This window comes from Panthera leo, chromosome B2 (assembly GCF_018350215.1).
Source record: "Panthera leo isolate Ple1 chromosome B2, P.leo_Ple1_pat1.1, whole genome shotgun sequence".
Taxonomy (NCBI): Eukaryota; Metazoa; Chordata; class Mammalia; order Carnivora; family Felidae; genus Panthera; species Panthera leo.
This window is the reverse complement of record NC_056683.1, coordinates 97,230,494-97,251,526: the sequence shown is the minus strand read 5'-3', so window position 1 is coordinate 97,251,526 and position 21,033 is coordinate 97,230,494. Positions and strand designations below refer to the sequence as shown.

General features: G+C 43.4%; 1 long non-coding RNA gene and 1 other non-coding gene across 2 annotated transcripts; both read right to left on the bottom strand.

Moving 5' to 3' along the window:
• Positions 1-530: 530 nt before the first annotated feature.
• LOC122220789 lies at positions 531-637 on the bottom strand. The gene has a single exon (XR_006202973.1). It is a non-coding gene; the product is annotated as a U6 spliceosomal RNA (small nuclear RNA).
• A 3,341-nt stretch (positions 638-3,978) lies between these two features.
• Positions 3,979-20,032, bottom strand: LOC122219128. The gene is made up of 3 exons (XR_006202271.1): positions 19,809-20,032; positions 19,222-19,282; positions 3,979-4,041 (listed from the first exon to the last, which is right to left on the bottom strand). It is a non-coding gene; the product is annotated as an uncharacterized LOC122219128 (long non-coding RNA).
• Between the last annotated feature and the right edge of the window lie 1,001 nt (positions 20,033-21,033).

Below are 21,033 nucleotides of genomic sequence, written 5' to 3'. Positions count from 1 at the left end.
CATGTAAATAACTGTCCACCGAGGGATGAAGGCATAAAGAAGATGTGGTGTATATACAATGGAATATTAGTTATAAAAAAGAAGTCCTGCCATTTGTGACAACATGGATGAAACTTGAGGGCATTATGCTAAGAAAAGTAAGTCATACAGAGAAGGAGTGTAGTGTCTCACATATATGTAGAATCTAAAAAAGTCGAATTCCTAGAATAGTGGATTGGTGGTTGCCAGGGGTTTTTTGTGAAGCAATGGAGAGATATTGGTCAAAGGGTATAAACTTTCAGTTATAAGATGAATAAGTTCTGGGGATCTAACGTACAGCACGGTGACTATACTTAACACTGTATTTTATACTTGAAAGTTACTAAGAGAGTAAATCTTAAATGTTCTCACCACACACACACACACACACACACACACACACACACACGAGTAATTACGTGAAGTGATGGGTGTGTTAACTAACCTAATGGTGCTAATCATTGCACGATATATACATATATCAAATAATCATGCTGTGGACCTTTTTTTAAAAAAATATGGAATGCTTCACAAATTTGTATGTCTTCTTTGCACGGGGGCTATGCTAATCTCCTCTGTATCATTCCAATTTTTGCATATGTGCTGCCGAAGTGAGCACACGCTGTATAACTTAAACTTACACAATGTTACATGTCAACTATACCTTAATAAAATTGGGAGAAAATATTTCACATAAAACACTTATATATTAAAAAAAAAGAACCTCTCTGATAAAACTGGGATTCCAAAGAGCCAAGTAAAGATGAATGTGAAATTGACTTGTTCTGCAGAAGAGGACCCCCCCAAAATTTGCCTGTATTGATCCGGTGCTGGATGGAGTAAAACCAAAAAGACATATGAATCTTCCTTGAGAGTTCATCACTACACTGTGATCTGCATGTAAGATTGTGATTTAAATTCCTGATACCATGGAATTTTAAAAACTTAATCAGTTCAAGTTTGGGGTACTCCAAACAACTGGAAAGAGCAGACACAATCTTCTCTGGAGAAGGAGATCTTGAACTTAGGCCCCAAAGAATGCCCACAGATAAAGTTTCAAGAACAGAAGTTTACAATCAGAAAACAAAACAGGGGCGCCTGGGTGGCTCAGTCGGTTGAGCCTCCGACTTCAGCTCAGGTCATGATCTCACACTCCATGAGTTGGAGCCCCACATCGGGCTCTGTGCTGACAGCTCAGAGCCTGGAGCCTGCTTCAGATTCTGTGTCTCTCCCTCTCTCTGCTCCTCCCCTGCTCATGCTCTGTCTCTCTCTGTCTCAAAAATAAAAAAATAAAAAATAAAAAACATTAAAATAAAAAAACAAATAAAAAAAAAAACAAAACAAATAAGGAAGCAAGCCTCCATAAGTAAGAGCAGATAGAAACAAAAAAAGATCAGATACACAAAGATTTACGATATTGCAATAAGCAGACCCAGAAAATAGGTGTGTTTAATATATTTCAAGAAATAAAAGAGAAGCTTAAAAATATAAGCAAAGAACAGAGTTCAAAAGAAAACAAAAGCTAAATAGATTTTAAATCAAAGACTTCTTATTTATTTTTAATTTTTTCTTCCCAACTAGAGTTTAGGTCCTTGAAGACCTCAGTGCCAGGCCGAATGCCTTATAGGTTATTGTTTGCCAGTTGAAGGAAGGAAGTACTCAATTCTTCTTTTGAAAGCCAGCAATAAGAATTGAGTTTGTGACCACAGTTTCTAAATTCTATTATAAGATTCAACAAATCACTTCTAAATTTTTTTTTAATGTGTATTTATTTTTGAGAAACAGAGAGACAGAGCACAAGGAGAGAGACAGCGAGACAGAATCCGAAGCAGGCTCCAGGCTCCAAGCTGTCAGCACAGAGTCCAATGCGGGGCTTGAACTCACGGACCAGACCGCGAGATCATGACCTGATCCAAAGTCAGATGCTTAACCGACTGAGCCACCCAGGCACCCCCCAACAAGTCACTTCTAAAGGAAAGGAAGCCAGGAAGGCAGAATTAATGCAATGCTGCCAGCTGACAGGTCTGCGGCAGACTGCATCGGGCGTCATAAGTGGTGCATCCATTCCATTTCTCATTTGGGGAAAACTTGTACGTCTACTCCCTGGAAAATCTATTTTAAATGCCTAGTAATTGGAATCTTACATACAAATTACTTTAAAACATTGATGTGGTACTTTAAAGAAATCAAGGTCACATGGAACCATTCGTTATTCTTCAGACTTACATCTACCGGGTGCAATTTGGCATGTCCGCTAGTGTGTAAAGTTTTCTAGAATAATCTAATACTAAAATCCCTACAGGGTGTGTTTCAAGGCTCACGAGACATGATTATTGCCTCTCCTACATTCACAGCTGGAAACGGAGTAAATTTGTGGAACAGGAAGACAGCAGAGGAAACATATAAAAGTTTGACAAATTTTGCAAGTCTGATGTAAACAATTTAAAATCCTCAAACTAGCAAGGTATGAGGTCTGTGCATATGTTACAGCAAAGCCTGGCATAGGAAAGTACTGGGTAAGCTACCACGGTTGCCTTATAAGGATGGTGTATTTGAGTTTGAATGTTATTTATTAGTGATGGTTTGAATGTCTTGGAAGAAGGTTTATCCTTTGCCAGAGGAACTTCTCTTTCAATTCAGGTCGTGGCAGACCCCTTCTTGGTGGCCTGAGTAGGGATCCTAGTGCCATTAGTGGGACCTGCGTTCTGAGTCCAGTCTGCCCACTTCAAGAAGCATTCAGGGCATCTGGCCTGAGCACCTGGGTTCTCACCAGGGAGGAAAGTCTGGTTGGTGGTTCGATCCACTCTTGTCCACGTGTTGGAAAGGCCTCACCTTCATTCTGTTGCTTGACTCTCTAGACAGTTCACGTTCCTTTAATAATCACATTTCTGCACCCTCTCAGGGGTTACCTGTGCTCATTTCTGGAGAGACTACGGATGCCAACAAAATAGGTGACAAAATCGCTAAATGAGACATATGTGAGGAAGAAGCCTCCAGGCCTCCAAACACGAGTCATTTTATGAAAGCGTAACATCTGAACCACACATATTTGCACGGCATTTAGAGCTCTTTTGCAACTTCAATTAATTCTCAAATGTATACTGTTAAGGGCTTCTTTTTTTTTTTTTTTTAACTCTTAAACTTTTATAAAATCTGTATTTTGGAAACAAATAATGAAGCCAAGTGAATAATTCCATAAAAATCCACAATCCCTAGGGTACCTGTCCTGTTGAGGGAACTAACCAAACCCGTCACTTTGGGTCAGGCTTTCCTATTCACTATGGAGAGTGAAACTCACTTTGTAGTTTGTAGGGATCTTGCCCACCAATAAGATGAGGTTTGAGCCAAGCCCCCCCTTTTTTTCTCATTTGTTGTGTTATCAAACTACGTGGTTGAAGAGTGAATTGGTTGTCATGACAACCAACTGGAAGGGCTGTGACCCACAAGGAGCCTAGAAGTGGGAGATACTGCGGCCTGCACAGCTGGCCTTTCTCCAGTGCACAGGCAGCAGAGAGGAGAGTCCAACAGCCAGGGGATGGTTGGTGGCCTCAGAAACCATTCTCAGCTGTCCCCTGGACCTGACAGCTCAGTGGTAAAGTGGTGAAATCAACTTTCCTCACCTGCTGAATAGAGAATCAGAGCCTAGCTGGAGAAACCACAGGTGGAAGAATTCCATGAGGCTCAGTCTGAAAGAAGTCATTTTGACCTTTTCTCCCCTCCCCCTATAAACTCAGTATTACCAATAAGTTGTTCCTTTTAAACAAATTGATCCCCCAAGTGAACAATTAGAATTGCATTCCTATCTCAAGTATAAAAACTAGTTTCTAGTATGTTTTAAGTTAGTCCTCCTCCCCTTTTCCACAGTTGTAGTATATTAATATTGAAAGCAGGCTGGTCAGAATTCTTACATCATTGTTGCTTAACTTCTGGATTCAAGAAATACTCAGAAGATGAGAATGCTTGGAAAATCCCTTCTAGATGTCCTTAATGTGGTCCCGCCTAATGCTTTCATTCTCTCAGATACTAAAAAGAAAAAACAAAAGTTTATTAACCTTGAATCTTTCAACTTATCCAATAGGAAACAAAGGCACTTAAAATATTTTAAAAGGCATCTATATTTTGTACTTGTCCTATATCTATGAGGATGATACGCCTATCTTCTTTTTCAACATATACTTTCTTTTTTTCAGTTCTTTATTGAGAAATATAACATGCTTACAGAAAGTCAGAGAAGAGTTAACACTTTATATGACAGTACAGTTTACTGAATGGCTGTTAGGAGAACATCATATAACTAACACTCAGGTCAAGAAATAGAAGGAGTGCCTGGGTGGCTCCGTGGGTTAAATATCCGACTTTGGCTCAGGTCATGATCTTGCAGTTCATGGGTTTGAGCCCTGAATCAGGCCTTGTACTGACAGCACAGAGCCTGCTTCCGGTCCTCTGTCTCCCTCTCTCTCTCCAAAATAAATAAACATTTAAAAAATATATTTAAAAAAAGAAATAGAAGATTACCAGCACCCTAAAATCCCTAAAGTGCCCTTTCCCATCAAAGCCCTCCCCTATCTCCCTAAAAGTCATCACTCCTAAACTTGTGGTAATTTCTTTGCTTTTCTTTATAGCTTTCCACCTTGTTTGCAGCCCTAAACACTCTCCTTTGGTTTTTTTTTTTTTTAATTAAAATGTTTTAATGTTTATTGTATTTTTGAGAGAGAGAGGCAGAACATGAGTGGGGGAAGGTCAGAGAGAGAAGGGGACATAGAATCCAAAGCAGGCTCCAGGCTCTGAACTGTCAGCACAGAGCTCAACACGGGGCTCGAACCTATGAACCGTGAGATCATAACCTGGGCCAAAGTTGGATGCTTAACCGACTGAGCCACCCAGGCGCCCCTACACTCTCCTTTAGTTTTGCCTCTTTTTTTAAATTTTTTTTACCTTTATATGAATGGTATCACACTGCGTATGTGATCTCTACGTCTTCTTTTGGGTCTTACTTCCTCTCTGGATAATGTGAGGTTCACCCATATTGCTATGGGCTGCTCTGCTTCATTCATTTTTGTTGCCAAATAGTCAGCTGTATGAATAGCTCTCCATCTATGTATAATCTATATATAGTTAGTGTCTCTATTCAAATGTTGATGGCTAATTGGGCTGTTTCCATTTCAGTGCAGTTGAGAACATTGTTGCTCTGGCATTCCTAGGCATGCGTGCATGACTTCAGTCTATACTTGATAGAGGAGTTTCTGGGTCATAGGCATCTCCCACTTCACTGAACACTGGACTGTTCTCTGAAGTGGTTGTACCGTTTGCACTCTCACCAGCACCGGATGTGTGCGCTCTTTGTCCACATTCTCACTAGCAATTAAAATTGTTGAACCATTTAATTTTGTTAGTTTCTTTTAGTGATGATTTAGATTTGAGATTTACTGAGCATCTGCTAAGAAGCAGTGCCGATACTAGGAACTTCTCTGTGTATTTAATTATCATAAAGTCACAACAGCCCCCGAAAGGAGATGATGTTCTCTCCATTTCATAAATGAGGAAAATGAAAGCCACAAGCTAGAAGTTTCCCAGCAGAGGCCGTGACAAAAGTGGGACCAGAAGCCAGGTCTGGCGGACTTACAAAGACCACACACTCTCCACGTTCCTACGCAGTCTCCATCCCTGACCTCTGCTTCCCCTCATCAGCATCTGGAAGACAGATGGCTGGGTCAGAAGTGTGTTGCTTAGAGTCCACCCCAGGCCCTTGCTGGGCACCAGGCCCCGGTTCTGACCTCACACACACCTCACAGACTCCACCACCTGAAGGGAACTTTACAGGTCACACTGCACTCACCCAGCTGAACCACATTTCTCTTGTTATGAAGGATTCCTCTTAAACACTCTTTTAAAACTAGTTTATTCTGTTTTGTTTATTGCCCGGAACCCCACTTCCTTCTCCTTCAGCTCAGCCTTAGTCCTTTTGCAGGGGGATCTTCCCTCCCAGACTCTGAGCTACTTGAATACAAAGACTGTGTTTTAATCCCTTTAAAAAAAATCATGTGTTGTGAGGAGGTGTCAAAGGGTGTGGAGTTTCAGTTATATAAGATGAATAAATTCTGGGGATCTGTACCAACATAGGACCTGTAGTTAACAATTCTGTATTACATACTTAAAATTTTGCTAAGAGGGGAGATCTTATGTTAAGTACTCTTATCACAAAAGAAAAAAAAGGGGCACCTGGATGGCTCAGTCAGTTGAGTGACTTCACCTCGGGTCATGATCTCGCAGTTCACGAGTTTGAGCCCCACGATGGGCTCTGTGCTGACTGCTCGGAGCCTGGAGCCTGTTTCAATTCTGTGTCTCCCTCTCCCTCTGCCCCTCCCCTGCTCATGCTCTGTCTCTGTCTCAAAAATAAATAAACATTAAAAAAAAGAAAAAAAAAGTAATGAAAAGAAAGAAAAAAAGAAATGGGGCAAAAATAAACTTTTAGAGGTGATGATGAATAAGTTTATGGCCTTGATGGTGGTGATGGTCTGGGAGAGCACATACTTATCTCCAAACTCATCAGGTTGTATACCTTAAATATATACAGCTTTTTGAGTATCAGTCATACCTCAGTAAAGTGGGTACAATATGATGAAACGAAAGGAAATGAAATAAAGTAGAAGGAAAGGAAAGGAAAGGAAAGGAAAAAGAAAAAATTGGATGTTGAATGCTCAGACCAGGAGCAATATAGGAGAAAAAGCACAAGGCCCAGGGGACATGGCTGCTGTCCCCTGCTCCATTCTCAGCTCACCCAGGCCATTTGACCTTCCCATGTCTCAATGTCTCCTTCTATAAAATGAAAAGGCTAGCCTAGACAATCTCAGAGGCACTTGGTGCTAGCATCTGTGACTGGGCTAATTAATTTCTTCAAAAAGCATTTACCTAACACCTTCTGTTTGCATCCTTTTATAAACGAAACTCTGGCCCATATCATTAATATTCAGATAAAATGCCACAGAGCTGTTGTGTTTTCCCTTCTTTACATGTTCAGGGATATTTGTTATGTCTTCATGGCTTACCTATTTCTAACCACCAGATTTAGTTCTTTTTTAGCAAGAGCCATCTTTGTTATTTCCCCACCAGACTGGAAGCTCAGTAAGGCCAGGGATTTGAGGCCAGGGATTGTGTCTCATTTGTCTTTGTATCTCCAGCACATCGCAGATGTTCAATAAACATAGAAGGAAGCAAGGAAGGAAGGGCAAGAGGGAGAAAAGGAGGACTGATGTTTAGAATCTTCCCATACTTGTGATATCACTGAGCACAGAGACGGTCGATATTTAAACCACAGTCCCTGTCCGTACCGGGTGCCATTGGTTGCAAGCTCTGACCTTTCACTGAACCAGTAGATCATCAGAGCTATACAAAATTACATTTTTTTTACTGAAGCCTTTCACGGGTACCTAATGGTATTGTGGCCATGATAAAGGATACCAAGTGTCCCTGAATGCAAAGGAGAACAGAAATGAATCGTAATACAGTTACCAGACTCATTTGGCTTTTAACCATAGAAAGTCGACAGCTCTGGGAGATCCGTTATTTCTCCTGAATTGGTGTTTAGTATAAGGCAACCTGCTTTCTGCTAGTTGTTGTTAGTGTGTTTTAGAGGTGCTGTTTAGGAAGGTCTAATTTTCTTTATCTGGGTCCAGCTCTGAGTTCTGCCAAACTTCCTGGGGACCCATGACTTATTATGAATATGCCCCAATTACATTTCCTGCCCACAGTCACCAGGTCCATGTCCCTAACTCAAGTGCAAAACACAAAATTTTACTTTGCTCAACCTAGTTCTCCTGTGCTTAGCCAGGGTGCTCTCCTGCTCTCACATGACAACCCTTTGCCCTCTGAAAAAGAAGTCTTTGGACTTCCGGACCTCTCCCTCAGGGGCAGGGGGTGCAAAACAGACTTGCCACTCCCACCCCCACCCCCACCCCCACCCCCACCCCCACTAAAAGGTCTGACCTTAGGCTGGTTGTGGAGGATCAGGCTGCTGATTTATGTTTTCTTTACCATTTCCCTCTAAGGTGTCCAGGGGGAGAAGACTAGTCTCTAGGTAGAAAGGTGGACTCTACTTTTCGAAGCACCAAAACGAGCCTGGAATAGAGCCAGGCTGACTTCAGACTCTTTCTGTCTACAAAGTTCTCATGTCTCAAGCCAGGTGAGACTTGGGAGAGGTTCTGAGGGAAGGTCCCAGGGGCTGAGCCTGTAGACAGCCATCTACTTCTCTCACTTGTGGAGAAGCTGGGGTCCTGGAACAGTTTCTGGCCACAGGTGACCCCTCCCCTCCGCATCCCCCTCCGTAATCGCCAGGTATTCAGCAACACTTCCGGAGGGACTCTGTGGGTGAAAGGTGCTGTGTCAAGTGCCAAGTAAATCCCTGACTTGTCCCAAAGCTCTCAGTCTCCAAGTGCTATGCTAATCCAACTCTGTAAGGTCAAGCCCCGTGTAGGCCCATTTTTAAAACTAGATGATACACTTCTTAAGGGTTAGGATATGTCTTAGCTTTTTTCCCCTCCTGCGTTTCCTGGAGCCACTGCGATGGCTCTGCCATATCTTCTAACCATTGCCTGAGGCTGAAAAACACTTTCTCACACATCCATGTGTTACGATTTTCAAATGGTATTTAAGCACTGTCACGAATACTTGTCATTATGAATTATTCTCAATTAATGGATAATAAAGTAGAGCCACGATCATGGGAGATGCCTGAGTTCCTTTTGACACTAGAAGGAAGCCCTTGTTTATAGAAAGGTGGGCAAAAGATACAATAGATATTTTGTACCTGACTGATGGCCCTATAGCCCCATTCAGGGATCCCTGGCTTCCTGTTCTTTGGGGATTAGGCGAAGGAAAGATGTCAACACTTTCTCATCAGCAAGGGGGTTCTGCACAAGTGGATGATGGGCTTGATGTCTTTAAACTCCTGCCTTAGTTGGCCTGTAACTGCTGTCATAGGAAAGATTCAGCTTGGGGAAAAAATATCCCTTTTTAAAAAGAGATGAGCTACATACAAAAGCCCCTAACATTTATTCTGGGTTTTATAACCACCACCACTCCCATTCTAGTCTTGCATTTCTCTAAAAAATGGAATGGCTGCTGAAAAGTAAATGAATCACTTCGGGGATGAGACCCAATTCTGGAACATTTTTCTCCCAAAAGGGTAATTTTTCAGAATAATCTTGAAACCGGGGCTTGCCAGTGGAGGCCTTCATTCGTATTTGCACCGTTGTTTGCCTGCACGAACCCAGCGTGAACCAGGGGGGTTGGTCTACTCTGCGTCCTGAGCCGAGCGCTGGCCTAGTACTCCTGGTCTGGTGTACATACCCCTTGCTGCTGCCATCCTTGCTGGAAGCATCCGTGCAGTGCTGTTTGACATCACTCTCTCCGCGGGTGTTGCTGTGGATTGTCATGAACCGGCTTGCTGTGGGCTCCCCACTCTTGCTGCTGCCAGCTGTCATGGTCCCTTAGATCCGTGCAAACGGCCACCATCAGGGAGCCCCTGAGTGCATTCGGCGGCCCAGCAGGCCTCTCAGGCGGGTCAGCAGCTGAGCTCTGCATGTGCTTGCAACCCCCCAGTGCTCCCAGAGCACAGCCCCACCAATGCCTGCCAGTTCCACAGTTGTAATTGTCTTCACTTTAATTCTCTGCCTCAAGCTCCTTTCGTTTCAGCCTCCAGATTTTCGCCTGGTGAAAACACTCCCTGCGAAGAATGGCTTGTTCTTAGGCCAGGTTTTCCAGTTTCCCCAAGAGTCAGCCTGAGGCTGCTGCCACTGTACTTGGAGAGGACAGATCCCTTGGGAGAACCTACTCGCCAAGGCCCGAGCAGGCTCCCTCCTCCTCAAGTGCCTTCATCTTCATCACTCCCGAGGCTTCCACAGTTCCTTCTCATTCTCTCCTGCCAGCCACCACGTATAACACGCTCGGAGGGTTGGGGTGGGAACAGAAAGAGCTTTAGTAAAGTCTCAAGAAGCATTTGTTAACTAAAGTGAAAATACACAGTGACCCCAGTACTGTTGTTCGTTTCCCAGCTTAAGATGCCAAGAAATTACAATGATATTTATGAAATAGGAAGGGGTGACTCTGCAGAAGCAGAAAGAAATCAAAACTGGCTGAGCAGCTGACTACAGACGGTGTCCTCCTACCACGGCTAATGCGATGAGGTACCTAGACTGAAGTTGACAGAACATGGTGAAATTCAGCACAAAGGACCAGGAAGAGGCCGTCTCTTAACTGCCCCACATGCTTATATACAAACTCGATTCAGATCAGAATTAACGTTTCTTGTCATCTCCGCTGAGCCCTGTGAGGGGCTTACGCGGTAGGCAGTCCTTTATTTCCAGGTAGGAGAGTTGAGGCCAAGAACCGGGCTTGGTGAGAACAGGGCTGGACCTTACCACAGCACCTGGCTCCAAATTCATCCTTCCTAGAATCCCCCCAAGAAGAAAGTATCTTTCCCTCTGCCTCTGGCACCTCTTTCTGGCAAGTGTCCGTAATTCCGCCGGTGTCACTGTCTTACTTAAGTAGAGAATCATGTCAGAATGGGAGACACATTTAGAGACTGTCCATAGTCTACAGTCACCCTGTACCAGGGCACATTGTGTGCGCCCAGAAGGTTCCAGGAGGGTCAGACACACATGGTAGTAGTCTGATGCCCATCTTTCTAGAAATACATCTTTCCTCTGTGGCTCTCAGGGCACTTCGCACATCGTATTCTTTACCTGCTTTATCACAGTGAGGGAGGTCACAGCCAGAACCCCTATTTTGCACAGGGAGAAAGAGAGGCAGAGTGAGAGAGGAAGAGCAGAAACACACATCCCTCCATACTGGCTACCTTCACTATCGAACTTCACAGCCTCCGCTTGTTTTCCTCAGCACCTCTCACTGTTTTACAGAAAATTTAAAAGAAATTCAGGTGAGTTGGCAGGTTGTGTTTTCCTCAAAGCGGAGCAAGCGTCCCCAGGCTGCCCTCTGCAGAGCTGGGAAGAGCCAGGTCTTTGCCTGTGTTTACTGGTCTCTTCCTGCCATCTTGTGGCTGCGAGCCAAGTGTGCATGCAAATTCCAGTCTTCATTTCCCAGGCTCTCTAAACAATCAGAGTGAGTTTCTATCCCTTGCAATCTACACCATGGGAGGAAGAATCCACTACACGCATGATTCATTTACCCCTTAGTATGAAACAAGGAGAAAGAAACTGTTTGAGAGCATCGTACAGTTATCAAAAGAGGAGCCAGAAAACATCAGATGCCAACTTTTACCAAGGTGAACTTTTGCTGAAATTGGGTAGATGAGGTGCCCGAAGAATGGGGACCTTCCCATTAATCCAGCTTTGGTTCTGAAGTGCGGGCTAACTATGCTTGAGAATAAACTTTATGAACAAGTCTTAATTTAAAAAAAAATTTTTTTTTTAATGTTTATTTATTTTTGAGACAGAGAGAGACAGAGCATGAACGGGGGAGGGTCACAGAGAGAGGGAGACACAGAATCCGAAACAGGCTCCAGGCTCTGAGCAGTCAGCACAGAGCCTGACACGGGGCTCGAACCCACGGACCGTGAGATCATGACCTGAGCCGAAGTCGGATGCTTAACCGACCGAGCCACCCAGGCGCCCCAACAAGTCTTAATTTAACGATCATTGCACCCCCCCACCATTAGTGATATTCCAGAACACTTTGGATGCCTCTGTCCCATAATTCAGCTAAATTTACTACTCTCTAAATGTTTTGGCAGGGCCTTTTCATGTTTTGAGTAATATAACATACAAACACAATAAAAGGAATTTCTTGGCTCATATAACTGCAAAAAAATAAATAAATAAAACAAAGGTAAGGAAAACTTCAGGCATGGATTGATCCAGAAGTTCATGTTGTCTTCAGGGTTCTGAGTCCTTGTCTGTGTGGTTCTTTCTACCCTTGCCCTTTGGTATGTTGGCATCATCCGCAGGCTATAGAACTGACTGTGGCAATGCCAGGCCAGACCTCGTATCTTCATGCTACATAGTCCAGACAAAGACGAGCTATCTCCTTTGGTAGTGCCCAGAAGATCAAGGAAGCTTCCTGATCAAAAGCCCTTGTTAAGTATTTCCTTGTATCTTTGTGAGGCCAAGACTGGTCCCTATCCCTAAGCCAATCACAATTGGTTCTTATCCCTAAGCCAATCACAATGCCCAAAGCAGGGGGTAGGATTCTCTGACTAATGTAAGCCAAACAGGGTCCACTCTGGAGTTAGGGTGGAATCAGTCTCACACAGCACGTATGGCTGCCACAGAATGGGGTGGGAGCATTCTCCAAAGAAAACTGGACCCTGAATTTTGGTGGGAGAAAAGGAATAGATGCTAGGAAGGTAACCAATAAGAGTGTACCACACTCTTTTGCACTGTTGGTAGGAATGCAAACTGGTGCAACCATTGTGGAAAACAGATTGCAAGTTCCTCATAAAGTTAAAAAAAGAACTACCCTATGATCCAGCAATCACACTACAAGGTATTTACCCAAAGAGTACAAAAATACTAATTCAAAGGGATACAATACATATACACCAATGTTTATAGCGGCATTATCTACAACAGTGAAATCATGGAAATGGCCCAAGTATCCATCTATTGGTGAATGGATAAAGAAGATATGATATATGTATATATGTATATATATATATATATATATATATATATATATATATGTATATATGTATATATATATATATATATAGAGAGAGAGAGAGAGAGAGAGAGAGGAATATTACTTAGCCATGAGAAAGAATGAAATCTTGTCATTTGCAATGACAAGAATGGAGCTAGAGAATATTATGCCAAATGAAATAAGTCAGAGAAAGACAAGTACCATATGATTTCACTCATATGGGGGATTTAAGAAACAAAGCAATGAACAAAGTGGGGGAGGAGAGAGAGGCAAACCAAGAAACATAATCTTAACTATAGAGAACAAACTGATGGCTACCAGAGGGGAGGTGAGGGGGATGGGTGAAATAGGTGGTGGAGATTAACAAGCGCACTTGTGATGGGCACTGGGTAATGTATGGAAGTGTTGAATCTCTATATTGTCCACCTGAAACTAATATAACATTAATGTAACACGAACAAAAACTTTACAAAAGTACCACACCACTAGTTTCCAATTTTTTTCATCATATACCCCCAATCAATAAACATGATGTATATTTAATACATAAATTATAGATTTACACTAATGTAGCATCTATTTGTACGCTATAATACCAATATATATATTTATGTATGTATCATTTTTTTCTTCCAATTTTTTAAAAATTCCAGTTAGTTAACATACAATGTAATATTAGTTCCAGAAAAATGTATTTTAAAGGCTGAAATTAAAGTAAAATCATAAACAGGTTTTACCTTATTTTATTAACAGTGTTGAAAAATCTTTTTCTTTCTCAAGACTATGATTGAAATAGCAAAAAAAATCTGATTAAAACTGGGCAGAAGATTCACAGAGCTAGAACAAACAATCCTAAAATTTGTGTGGAACCAGAAAAGACCCCAAATAGCCAAAGCAATCTTGAAAAACAAAACCAAAGCTGGAGGCATCACAATCCAGACTTCAAGCTGTATTAAAAGCTGTAATCATCCAGACAGTATGGTGCTGGCACAAAAACAGACACTTAGATCAATGGAACAGAATAGAGAACCCAGAAATGGACCCACAAACGTATGGGAACTAATCTTTGACAAAGCAGGAAAGAATATCCAATGGAATAAAGACAGTCTCTTCAGCAAGTGGTGCTGGGAAAACTGGACAGCGATATGCAGAAGAATGAACCTGGACCGCTTTCTTACACCATACACAAAAATAAACTCAAAGTGCATGAAAGACCTCAATGTAAGACAGGAAGCCATCAAAATCCTGGAGGAGAAAGCAGGCAAAAACCTCTTCGACCTTGGCCGCAGCAACTTCTTACTCAACATGCCTCCAGAGGCAAGGGAAACAAAAGCAAAAATGAACTATTGGGACCTGATCAAAATAAAAAGCTTTTGCACAGTGAAGGAAACAATCAGCAAAACTAAAAGGCAACTGACAGAATGGGAGAAGATATTTGCAAATGACATATCAGATAAAAGGTTAGTATCCAAAAAATATAAAGAACTTATTGAGCTCAACATCCACAAAACAAATAATCCAGTGAAGAAATGGACAAAAGACAAGAATAGACACTTCTGCAAAGAAGACATCCAGATGGCCAACCAACACATGAAAAAATGCTCCACATCACTCATCATCAGGGAAATACAAATCAAAACCACAATGAGATACCACCTCACACCTGTCAGAACGGCTAACATTAACAACTCAGGCAACGACAGATGTTGGCAAAGATGTGGAGAAAGAGGACCGACCCCTTTTGCACTGCTGGTGGGAATGCAAACTGGTGCAGCCACTCGAAAACAGTGTGGAGGTTCCTAAAAATTAAAAATAGAACTACCCTATAACCCAGGAATTGCACTAGGAGGTATTTATCCAAGGGATACAGGTGTACTGTTTCAAAGGAGCACATGCACCTGAATATTTATAGCAGCACTATCGACAATAGCCAAAATATGGAAAGAGTCCAAATGTCCATTGACAGATGAATGGATAAAGAAGATATATACATATATACATATGATATATATATATATATACATATATATGATATATATGGTATATGATATATATCGTGTATATACATATATATTATATACGTATGGCATATGATATATATGGTATATATATATGGCATATATATATGGTGTGTACATATATATGGTATATATATATGTTGTGTGTATATATATATATATATGGTGGATGTGTGTATATATATATATATACACCATCTATCTATCTATCTATATAGATATATATATAGATAGATAGATAGATGGTGTATATATAGATGGTGTATATATATACATACATACACAATGGAGTATTACTCAGCAATCAAAAAGAATGAAATCTTGCCATTTGCAACAATGTGGCTGGATCTCAAGGCATTATGCTAAGTGAAATAAGCCAAACAAAGACAAATACCATACAATCTGACTTATATGTGGGAATTAAAAACAAGCAAACATACAAAAAACCGAGTTCACAGATACAGAAAACAGACTGGTGGTTGCCAGAGGCAAGGGTTTTGGGGATGCAGGAAATGAGTGAAGGTGGTCAAAAGGTCGAAGTTCCAGTTATGAGATAATGTACAGAACAGTAACTATAGTTAATGCTACTGTTGCATATTTGGAAGTTTGATAAGAGTAGTAGATCTTAAAAGCTCTCATCACACACACACACACAAATTTTGTATCTATATATGATGACCCATACAACTAGACTTATTATGGTGATCATTTCACAATACAGTATATACAAATATCATTATATTGTACACCTAAAACTAACATGATGTTGAATGTCAATTTTTTCCCAACTTTAAAATAAGATCGTGACTGGAAATGTTTTATTGCCTTTTTAAAATTGTAGTGTAATACTTTATGATTCAAAGGCCTAGTCCTGGGTTTATTTCTATACTTGGTTTTAAAGGCTGTTGTTGCAGAAGAAGATGTTTATAGATTCAAATTAGGAAAATTGTATCAATCGCTGCACTTACTAATTCATGATACTAGTATTTCAGTTCTATCTACCACTTACGAGGTTCTTTTCCACCTTCTTGACACCAAAAGGTATTGTGTTTTGTGGGTTTCTTTTTTAAACAAATGAACCCTTAATTTGAAAGACTGTTTTTTAAGTGTGCAGATGTGGGAGTTCTTACTAATGACACTTAACATCACTTTTGGCCACAAATCCTATTATGATGCAATATTCCCAGACATGTTCAAAATGCTCTCTTTGTACAGCTGCTACTGCTATGGGAAGGCTGCTCTTTTCTCACACTCATTTAAAAACATCACCCATCCCTTGAAGGTATCACATTAAAACATACTCATTGGTAGCCCATTACTAAACCACTGATCCCAGGAAAGGCGGGCATAGTTGGAACAATTACGTTTTCTTCTCTTATTTGGCCGTTTGTCAAGGAAAAAATGTGTAGTTCATCTTTAAGTCCAGCAATTCTTTTAATTTAACCCCAGAACCTCTCTGTGGTACAAAAGATTTTCATGGCCAACTCCTTTTCCCCACCATTTCATTTGCAAAATATCATAAAGTTCCTATTGTTTATTTAAAAAAAATTTTTTTTTAATGTTTATTTGTTTTTCAGAGAGAGAGATGGAGAGAGACAGAGCATGAGCAGGGGAGGGCAGAGAGAGAAGGAGACACAGAATCCGAAACAGGCTTCAGGTTCTGAGCTGTAGCATAGAGCCTGACACGGGGCTTGAACTCACAGACCATGAGATCATGAACTGAGTGGAAGTCAGATGCTTAACCAACTGAGCCAGCCAGGTGCCCCTAAAGTTCCTATTACTTAAAGGTCTCGTCTTTATAAATTTTTTTTTAATGTTTATTTTGAGAGAGAGAGAGAGAGACAAGCACGAGCAGGGAGGGGCAGAGAGAGAGGGAGACACAGAATCCAAACAGGCTCCAGGCCCTGAGCTGTCAGCACAGAGCCTGACACCGGGCTCGAACTCACGAACTGCAAGATCATGACCTGAGCCAAACTCAGACACACAACCGACTGAGCCACTCAGGTGCCCCTCAAGGTCTTGTCTTTATAGAAGTAGCCATGTTGATGACATCCTGTAACACCTAAACTGGAGTGTGAGGTGAGTCGTCACTAGCAAGGACAAGTGAGGGCACTGAGGCCCAGGCCTCCTCACTCCAGCTGCAACCTCTCCCTGGGGAGTCATGTGACTGTGGCTGTCTGACAAGGGGCCTGGAGAGGTGCCAAGGGCAAGCCAGATAGCAAAAATCAGTAAAACAATTTTTATGTCTAAATTTTTCATTTATTTCTAAATCGATAGTAAGCAATACAACAAACTAGAGCTGCTTATGCTTTCTTCCTGCATCCTAGTGCTCGTCAAGTGCTCCTGGGGTGTGTGCTCCCCCCAGTTTGGAGACCACTGCCCCTGATGGTACTTCAAGTGTGCCAGTCTTGCCTGCCCCTCCCCCACCAATATAGATTTCTAAGCTTCTGAAAAGCAAGGGCTGGGCCTTATCCTTCTCGTCCCCACCAAGAATCTAGCACAGGTAGAGCAAAGCTCAGGTGCTCCACGCCCCTGGGTTAATGGAATGAGGGGCTCCACCAACAGCGAGCCCTCTCACGTGCAGATGCCCACCAACCCAGTGGGGGCAGGGCTCAGCTGAATAAAGCCTAGACCTCATTCTTGAGGCTTCTTCATGTACTGGGATGAGAGATGTGTAAATAAGGGATGGCATACAATCCAGGGCAGGACGTAGTAGAAGCTGCTGGAGAAATGCAAGAAAGGGCTGTGGGAGCATGAAGCTAAAGACCCTTGGTTCTGGCTCATTCTCCCTAGAAGGATTGAGAAAGGCTTCCTGGAGGAGGTAGCATGCTATTCAGTGGTACAGGTTTTGGTACCATTGCAACAAGGGGAAAGGATGGAGAGAAGATGATGGAGTGGCCTTTAGGAGATGTCACGAAGAAGAACCTGTCAGGGGAACGTATAGATGGATGAGGAAGAGCTCACCGTGTCACTCGCAAGGACAAACTCAACAATCCACAGGTCACGAGAGGGGACAGTAAGGTAGCCCCCCCTACAGTGTTCCAGGTACATTGGGTTTCTAATAAAAAATTTTGCACAGTGAACAAAAAAGGTCTTTAGATGCAGACTCACAGATGTTCTTTCTGTTCCTCCCACATTCCTAACACGGTGCTGCCTTAGGGTCCTTGCAGCAGCTTCTGTCTGTCTTGAACACCCTCCCTCGAGGTCACACAGTTGGTCCCCTACGTCATTTGGGGCTCCACTCAGATGTTACCTCCTCAAGAGCTTCTCTGACCTGATCGAGGGAAGCCTGGCACTCTCCATCACAGCACCTTCTCCACTTTCGTCTCAACACTAAGCCTACCTGGATGTTTTCTTGTTTATTTTTACGGGCACTTGTTAACTGTTCCCCTCACCCCAACACACACATACACACACACGAATATAAGGGTCAGGGCAGCTGACCCTTATAAATAAATATTGGGTAAAGACTTCACTCGTATCCTCTTAAAATACTTGTTACAAGGTAAGTTTAATAAAAGTCTCATTTGAGATGACCCCAAATCCACTTATGGGGGAAAATAGAAAGAGAAAGGGGGCAAGGGAGACAGAGAGGGATGAAGATAAGAAAGTAGAAATTGCTCCAGTGAAATCTGATGTATGAGGTTATAAGACAGCTTTAGTTTAACTTATTTGTATTTATTTATTTATTTTTTTAAGTTTATTTATTTTTGGGACAGAGAGAGACAGAGCATGAACGGGGGAGGGGCAGAGAGAGAGGGAGACACAGAATCAGAAGCAGGCTCCAGGCTCTGAGCCATCAGCCCAGAGCCCGACACGGGGCTCGAACTCACGGACCACGAGATCGTGACCTGAGCTGAAGTCGGACGCTCAACCGACTGAGCCACCCAGGCACCTTTATTTATTTATTTATTTATTTATTTATTTATTTATTATTTTTGAGAGAGAGAGAGAGAGCATGCATGCGCGCGCGTGCAAGCGGGGGAGGGGCAGAGAGAGAGGGAGACACAGAATCCAAAGTAGGGTCCAGGCTCTGAGCTGTCAGCACAGAGCTCAACACAGGGCTTGAACTCACGAACCATGAGATCATGACCTGAGCTGAAGTCGACGCATAACTGACTGAGCCACCCAGGCGCCCCAGTTTATCTTCTTTTTAAATCTAATGTTTCATTTCTCTTATTTCAGTTAAAAAAAAAAAATCACTGTGTTCTATGCACCTCTCAAAGTTACCTTACTTAGGTTGTAGAAAAAAAGGTGGTAGAACTAATAGACACATTAAAATCCCTCGGGGATGTAACTTCGAGTATTTGATTTGTCCACAAATTTCTCTAGAAATGTTAAATGTCTTAAGTCCTTGTTTCCCAGTCTCAATCATCAGCTTCTCTGAGAGCATTTATTTAAAATGCAGATTTCCAGGCCCCTCCACAGAAGACTGAAACTCAGGAGCCTTGAGGTGGTCTCCAATAATCTGCATGAGGCTTCACAGGTGGTCGTGTAGCTCGCTGGGTCTGGGGGCAATACAATAACTTACCTTTTCCCGATCGTCCGGAAAACCGTATCAATGCTTCGTTGTACCATTGGAAAGCTCATGGCTGGAAAACAGTGTTAAAAAGGTGAAAGATTTTGCTTCAAACCTGCTGATTATAACGTTGGCATTTGGCTGGACTCTCTCCAAATGTGCCAGACACTTGGAGGTGTGTCGTGGGGGCCCTGGCCTGCCTGAGAGGAGGGCAGCTCACCCTCGGCACTTCCGGCATCAGTGCCTGGGCCGGGACACCCTGAATTTGGTGCCTTCCAGAAAGCAGGTGGGCGCTTGAGCCCCTTCCCTGACTAGGAGAGGCCACTGTACACATCTTAACGTGGGGTCCCTGGGCCACTCGAGAATCTGCGCAAAGGCCTCAGAGGATCTGTGTACAGAATGGGCCGTGTTTCCCTTGCTCTGAAAAGGCCTCTGGGCATTCATGCTCAGCTCTCGATGGAGCCTGACACTGAAGAGGTGAAGCCTCAGCTTAGAGGCTGATACTGCTTGCCATGGCATCATGGTGCCAGTGGGTCCCGCTGCCCTGCAGGCATCATGTCCGGGGAGGGAGGCTCAAGCCCGGCCCTCCGCCGGCTCACCTGTGCTGCCAGGCTGGAGGCAGGTCGCGGACAGACAGCAGCGAGCGTGGCAGGAGGAAGGCTGATGGTCAGAGAGCTGCAGTGGACTGCTCCAGTCATCATCTGGGTCTCTGAATTCAAGGGGCAGCTTCCTCGGGGTCCCCTCGCAAATCCTTCCGATGGACCTGAAATGTCAGGCCGAAGAATAGAGCAGAGTGGATATGTGACCCAGCACGTCTCTCGGGAAGAGAATCATAGATGACCATGATCACCAGATGCCTGACCTTGCCACGTGCTCATCCTCATAACAGGCTGCAAGGTCGGTGTGCTTTGCCCCACCCATTTTACAACGGGAACCTGCAGGCAGGGCGACCTTAGGTAACACACCAAGGTCACGTGGCTATCTAGAGGGTCGGACTCCAAACAGCAAGCTGGCCCTCCGTGGAAAGGACATTAAGAACTGAGCTTTGCCCCGGCACGGTGCCAGGCTCCGAGCTGATGTCTCTTGGTCCCAGTCCAGACCCGTTCCACCACGAATGGAAGCCGGAAACAGAAGCTATGCTCTGCCTGGGACTTAAACAAGGCAAATGCAGACTGTGAGGGAGAGGACAGGTGTGAGCACAACCTCTCCCCACCCATGCAACCCTGGGGCACAGTTTCTGGCCTCGAGGCCGAGCTGATGGCGCTGAAGCTCAGGGGCCCAAACTGAGGACAGCCCAGAACCTTAGGGAAGAAAGCTCTTTCTGAGGCAGGTGCATAGGAGGTCCCAGAATCCACACACAGGCTGCAGTTCCTGTTCAGCCCTGCATTAGATGCTGTGCCCTGGGCTTCTCTGGGAGCTGGTCGCACCAGCCCAGACGGGGCGAAGGAGCTGCCCTCAGCCGGCATCAGAAGGCCACCCTGGAACCATCTGCCTTGTGCCACAACAGCTTTGGATGTTGACATCCTGTCCCTCCTGCACGCCCTGGAAGGAGTGCTCTGCCAGCCACGCCACAGCTGTCCTTCCCTCCTTCTCAGAGAGCGGGCTGCGTCACAGGCATCCTAACACAAGGGTGTCGCTCACCTGTGCTCTGGGCATCTCCTTTGCTCCAAACTCAGTGTTACCTTATCATGGTTAGAGGATTGTTTTTGTGCCGTTAAATCTGATTATGTCCGCACCGCAAAGGCATAAGCAATTATTTTTAATTCTACAGACTATGTTACTCTATTCAGCAGAAATCAACTGATATTTCTTTAGCAATTGAAT